This window comes from Equus caballus, chromosome 18, assembly GCF_041296265.1.
Source record: "Equus caballus isolate H_3958 breed thoroughbred chromosome 18, TB-T2T, whole genome shotgun sequence".
NCBI lineage: Eukaryota > Metazoa > Chordata > Mammalia > Perissodactyla > Equidae > Equus > Equus caballus.
The window spans coordinates 38733230-38740385 of record NC_091701.1 but is presented as its reverse complement, the minus strand read 5'-3'; the positions used below and the strand labels follow the sequence as shown (position 1 = coordinate 38740385).

General features: G+C 35.2%; 1 non-coding gene across 1 annotated transcript; it reads right to left on the bottom strand.

The window, feature by feature from the left end:
* Nucleotides 1–273: 273 nt before the first annotated feature.
* Nucleotides 274–375, bottom strand: LOC111768942 (U6 spliceosomal RNA). The gene has a single exon (XR_002801625.1). It is a non-coding gene; the product is annotated as a U6 spliceosomal RNA (small nuclear RNA).
* Nucleotides 376–7156: the final 6781 nt, after the last annotated feature.

Sequence of the window (7156 nt, the reverse complement as noted above, 5' to 3'; positions counted from 1 at the left end):
AAGAACAGGGAGCAGGGAGCTGTCTCTGAAATTGGGATAAACTATTGTCCTAAATCTGGTAGGCCATTCTTTCTCATTAACTCTCACCAGCTCTAGGCAAAATTATAAAATCACTTATCTCCACTGTTAGATCATCCTCTCAGTTTAGCTTTCTTACTTCTTTATTAACGTTTGAAATATATATATATAATTTTATTGAGGTCCCATTGGTTTATGACCTTGTGTAAATTTCAGGTATACGCCACTATATTTCAGCTTCTGTATAGACTGCATGAAAATATGGAACACTTCACAAATTTGTGTGTCATCCTTCTGCAGGGGCCTAGCTAATCTTCAATGTATCTTCCAATTTTAGTATCTGTGCCGTCAAAGCAAGTAGTGGAATATATTTTTGTAAGGCTTTCTAAAGTGCCTCCACCACTTCTTACCTGGGCTAATCCCTTTTTCTTTTTCCTTTGATCGTTTTTCTCTTCCATACCCCGCCCCCCCCCCATTTAAACATCATTAATCCCCCTACACACACGTACACACACACTTCTTTTCCATCTACACCTATAATTCCTAGAGCGTATAGAGATCAAGGATAATGGATCTAGTCTTATTTATACTAGTGGCCCCCATGAACTTTGTTCAGTATCAATTGCAGTGAAGAGGATTAAACAGTAGCTAGCTATAGCCCTTTCAACGTTTGTTTTCATTAATTTGTTTTTAGTAGATAAATTGGATTACTGACACTTGCATCGTGATCCTATAAAACCAAGTACTCATAGCTTCAGGAAAAGCTATTAAATACCAGAGACCAGTCCACAAAAATATTGCTATCCTGTGTAAAGTGTCAGAGGTGTAAAAAATGCATACAGATCCACTCCTGCAACTCGGGGTGGATCCGGATCTCCATGGCATTCTACAGACAGTCTATTTACACAGCCAGAATCTTTCACAGTCCATTATGGGTTTCTGGGATGTTAGAGACTATTTTGCAACTTCTCACCCAACATAGCATGTGGGTAAACTGTAGCAAATGCATCTCAAAACATTACATCACAACTGTTTCTAATATCAGTTGTTTATTTAGATATTACCAAAGCTTTAGGTTCTATGATGCTGACTTGAAACACACTAAGTCACCATTAGAGGATGACAGGGCAGGGGAATGGGGAGTAGTGGGTGTGGCCTCTAGGAAAGAATCCTAAGGAAAGGGCTCATATTGTCCATCAGAGATGCTGTCCTTTGATTCTGATACTTCTGGGATGTATTTGCGTTTTTCAGTGAAAATAAATGCAATTTTTTCTCTGCTACATAGGAAGTGGCCAAGATTTGCAGCTAAAATTCGTTATAAGGAAATTCATAGTCTTGATAAGCCTAATAAAGATAAACTATTATCTAACTTTAGTGATGGTACACATTTTTATAATACATCAGTTTCTAAAATAATTTTTTTCTAGTTTGCCTAAAAGGATTATATGAATAAGAAACTTTTCCACATGCTAATTTTACAACTTTGATTCCAGTGACAAATAACTGTCATGTAAAAATCCGCATTAATGGTATACTCTCATAATTGAATTACAAACATTAATATGACAGTTTGTTCATTTTTAAATATATGCAAATAAAAATAATAAGTGAGTATCTCTCTCAAAAGAAAGCCAGCTTCTATTTAGGATTAGAAATGAATATGTTCTGCTATCACAACATCTCCCAGCAGCTCTTTGCATGCTCTTTGATTTTTTCCTCTTCCTGTTCCCCTTATGAATACACTCACCTTATTCAACAATTTCCTCTTTCTCAGTGTACCCGGAATCCATCCACTCTCCTTCATTCTCATTCCAGATCCTACTTGAGGTTCTTTGGACCCCCTCAACCTAGACCACTGCAGTAGTCTCCTAATGACTTTCCAATGGTTTGCCCCCCTTCCAATGTTCTTTAGAGTTAATTTTACCTTATCATTCCCATTCAACAATCCTATCCTTAGGATAAAGCTGATATCTCTTATTGTGGCATTTTAGGACTGACAGAGTCTAGATCTAAAATATTCTTCCAATTTACATTCTAGTATTTTTTCTCTTTGTTCCTGCCATATTCTCTATCCCCTAAATATAACATGGGCATTCACACCGTCATAATTGTGTGCATGTTGTGTGTGCGTGTGTGTGTGTGTGTTCAGAATTCTATCCCCCAATCATCTCTGATCCTTTGCAATCATGAAAGATGAACTCATTCTCCAGTTGATCCATAAAGTCTTATTCATCTCATCTATCTACCGACCTCTCTCTTTTGCACAAAGTCCCATTACATTTACTGCTTCAAGGCTATTTGTTAATTATTTAGTGTCTGGAATTATCACTCACTGTTTTCTATAGGAAGTATTACTGGAGCTAACAAAATTGAAAACTTGGAGACAAAGGGGGGTGTACCTTATTTATCTGCATAAAACCTGGCCATATTATGCATATAATAGCTACTCAATAAATATATATTTGAATGACCATGTAATAATCACAGAGCAAAAGGCTTTGATACAACTATATCAATTTATCAAGAGATGTTTTCCATAAAACTGACTATACTGAGCATATATTTTAATATCAAGTTATATTTTAAAATGTGCTATGAAATATATTTGTCAAACTGACTGGTACTTTGGTAATATGCATAAATGTCTACTGAATTATATATTTTTAAAATTCGGATATTCATGTATAATAATTTTTAACATATCTATAATTTATTTGTAAGATAAATTAGTTGGGGAAAATTTTTCTCTAAATCAAATTAAACTATACACCAAATTTATAATATAAATATTCCAAACATCAAACTATAATAAATAAAAGTCAAAGAGAAAATTTAAACCAGAATATGCAGTAGAAACTAATAATAATTAATAATAGTGTTTATGAATTTAGCATACTCTTTCACTTACAGTATTTTTCACAAATATTCCAAGACAATGTTCTTTATTTCAACAGGCACTTTATATTCTTCATAAAAACATTGACAAATATAACATGGCTCATAAAAATACTACTTTTTTCAAAACAACTTACCTTGTCCTTACTATTTTCAATCTTTGTTACCTTGAATAAGGAATTGTGTAGCACATTAAAAAAAGGTCATCGTATGAACTTAGTTATTAATTAACTCTATTATCTAATTAATATATAGCTGTCATCAGTTTGGAAAATAAAGGATTTTGATGCTGTTCTTTTACTTCTGGCCTCTTATTTCTAAAAGATATGCGTGTCATATCTAAAGATAGGATCAAAGTTAATGTCTGGAAAGAAGTTACTCCCATAGTAACTAATGGGAGCTTAGAATGATTTTAACAATAAGGCTTATCAATTTTTGGCTTAACTTTAACTTATCTTGAATGTAAGTGTAAAGACAGAAATGCTGATTGCATCTGATCCCCACTGTGATGTGCAAGATATAAGAAATTAAATTCATGTAACAATAGCCAACGATGATTTAAACGAAGAGGTGGCAGTGTGAAGTGGTGGAGACACCATGACTAGGAATCAAAGGACCCAGAAACATGTCTTCTCTGACATTCTAGATGGCCTTGGGCAACCTCTGAGACAGGACCTTATATCTGAAATCGAGACTGAGGTGCCAGGGTATAGTAAGTATGAAATTCCAGAGGAAAGGCCTGACTCTATTAAAAATTATCAAGAACTATTTGAGGTTTCATGAAATCCCTCACTTTGAAAGTATGAGGGTATTGAGAGTGGATTTCCAGAGGGTATTTCTTCGGTGAGATGTGCTGTCAAGCTGTGGATTCGATTCTGAATGGACTGGAGTATTTGCCTCTCACTTGTTTTCTAGAAAAAAGTGGCTTCAACCAGACCATTCAGAGATCTTAATAGGAACTTCAGCAGCTTACAACGCAGGAGACTGTGTTGACGTATCTCGAGGAATCTCAAGGCAAGCAGCTGTGCTAAATGCCTAAGGTGGCAGGTGAGGGAGAAAATGGAGACCATTTCGGGTAGAAATTTCCTGCCCCTGACAAGCACAGAATGTATGAGTATTTCTCATTCACTGGGCCAAATAGAATTAAGAACTGACTTGAGCCACTTCAAATTCTTCCCGGGAGTACTACTTGGAATTTGGTGTGGAGCAGCTCACGAGACCAGAGCCTGGGGATATGGCGGCTGTTGCTATGATTGGAAGGCCTAGCGAAGGGGACCTCTGAAGAATCTGCAGGAGTTCCCAGCAAGAAAGTCATCTTTAAACAGTAACAAGACTCAGAGAATGGGAAGCAATCTTACATAATACTAGTGTACTTTCTGTGCCTTCTTTCATTTTCTCACACTGTCTTTGGAAGAGCCAGAAACCACTTTGCAAGCTGAGCGAGGAGATGCAGAAAATGAGAGAACATACTGACTGTACCCACTTACCAGATGTCAACAGCCTATCTGAAATCCTCCCCAATGGACAGAATGGAAAAGATTTAATTCTCAATCAAGTCTGGGACTGGGTGTTCTAATACCAAATTGAGACTGTTTTGTGCATTAGAGGGAGGATAGAACTTACCATTACCTAAAAATGACTACAAAGTCATGGTGTCACCTGAATTTTTCTCCAGTAGAAGAAAAAGTTTGCCCTATGGTACATACTTTCAATGGTGAGTGAGAAAGAAAAATAAAGTGAATTTTGATTATATTTGGAGGTGTGCCAGTTCAACATAACAAGTCATGCTATCTAATTTGTCTGCCTCTCTTTCCCCATGTGTAAGATAAGTGTGAAGAAACTGTTTTCAGAATTAAATATTTTATATCACAGAAGTTTGTCTTTTCTGGGAGATGGGAAAGGAGGAAAAGGTGTAAAATCATATTTTATGAAAATAGCTCAACCCTAATAGCAAAACCTGATCAAGATGGCCTGTGTGCACCCAAGGACACAACTAAAAACTGCAAATCAAGCTCTTCTAGTGACAGAGGTAAACATCCCAAGTAAAATAATAGTAAATTGAATTCAGAAGTGTAGTAAAGAATAACAAGCCACAACAAAGTAAATTTTTATTCTATAAGTGCAAAGATAGATCAATAAAAATAGATTTGCTAATATACTTTATCATATTATCATCTCAGATACTATAGAAAAGCATTTCATGAAAGTCAACAAAGATGTCTCATTTTAAAACAAATAAATATTCTGAAATTTAAGTGAAAGGATTTCTCTTTAGAATAATAATGACTAATACTGCAGAGAACTTTATGCCTACTGTTAAGACTGAAAGAACTACTGTGTGTCAGGAAGAGACAAGATTTTGCGTTATCAATTCAACGTTCTACCTTGTTGCGGAAGTTTTAGGTAATGCAATAATAAAATAAATATAACCAGATAGATGCAGAAAAAGTACCATTATTTTCAGCTATTCTGTTTTTCTTTGACGTAATTAAAATGACCTCCTTATCCCAATATTATTAAAATAGTCTTTTATGTCTATCCTAATACTTTAATGTGTTTGAAACTTAGAGGTAGGTAGTGGTCAAGTTTTCTCCAAATACCCAGAATTAACGCAAGACTATTCACTGAACAATCATTTTCCCCCTCACTAATTCAAAACACCACCTTATCACGTACAAACTGTGGCATCCATCTTCTTGAATCTGTTACTGGACTCTGTATTCCCTTCTAAATAATCTGTGCATTTTTGAGCCATCATCACCCTGTGTAGCCTTGTAAAGTATTTTGAAATTTGGTGACAAAATCTATCCACCCCTGTGGCTAATCTTTCTACTTGACCCAAGAGCTATTTTGAAGTTTTGCACTTTATAATTGTGCAAATTGGGGGATTATTTATTCTATCTATCGACGTTAAATACTGCCCAGATAATATAGACAGTCCTGCTTAAGTTTGGGAGATTTATTGAAGATATGTTAGTGCTCCATGAACACCTAAAAGAATTTTCCATAGGATACAAATTTAATCAGCATCATTATCATTTCAGTTTCCCATGTTCTTATTATATTGAAATCCCTCAGTTTTTGTTTGATTTTTAATGTGTCTGTTTCACATGTGTAGTGATTTTTTCAAATCTATCAGGAGTATAAGAAATGTAACTTTGTTCTTCCCTAACTGAAATTAATTTCTCTCTCAAGTCTCCATTTCCCCTGATACTGAAAACTTACCAATTTAGGGGAATGTGTGCTCCTCTTGGTCAAACTCAGACTGTCTGGAATACGTACTCAGGAAAAGTATTTCTCTCTCCTCTACCCATTTTTTTCCTTCTCTTCCTCCCAGGAGACCTGAGCTCCCAGGGACTTACATATTCTTCCATTTCTAGCGGCAGGGCATCTGGGCTTTCCCACGTTCTGTTTTCAGGGTCCACCTGGGTCTGGCTTGTTGTTCCTGTCAACACTGGCTCTTTTGTTAATGTCAGTCTCTGGCTCATGGTTATATGTCTCTTGACATGTAACTTGCAAAACTTCTTCAAGCTTGAGAAAAATTTCTCTCCCTCTTTGGGGAACTAGAAAATTTTAGAGACTCTGTGAAATCTCTGACTTAACATTCTATGCGATCAACCTTCAAATGTGATTTAAACTGCTATGATTAAAAACAAAACAAAAACTACAGTTCTATTGACATCTTCTCCCTGTTTTAATTGTCTCTTTACAAGCTTCCTTCAACATATGTACTCTTCTCTAAATTTACTAAGTTAAATTTTTTTGTTTCTGCTAAGTTGATACCTTTTCTAATACAATTTGCTCTACATGATACCTTCTCTTCTAACACAACTTTCTCTTATAAATACAAACAAATCAACAGCCAAGGAAGAGTAATAGGTTTTACAAAGCACACAAAGAAAAAACCTTGCTTTAACATCTCCAATTTAATCCCTCTACATCTGTTGTATTGCTGTGTTACGCATGCACACATACCATTTTGGTCATATCTTTTTTTAACAGACTGCTTTTTGGCAAAATAAGATTAATCTCTTTGCTCCAATCATTGTTTTTAACTTTAAAAATGTATATTTTCTGTGCTATTTCTCTTATTGCTTTTTATTTTATTTTATTTACCTGACATATCTTTGCCCTCTTTATTTTTTAATCTACATTTGTCATTTTGTTTTGAGTGTCTCCCTTAAGCATCAGTCTTTGTTTCTGAATAGGATATTTAACTGACTCATTTACAGTGTCATATCCT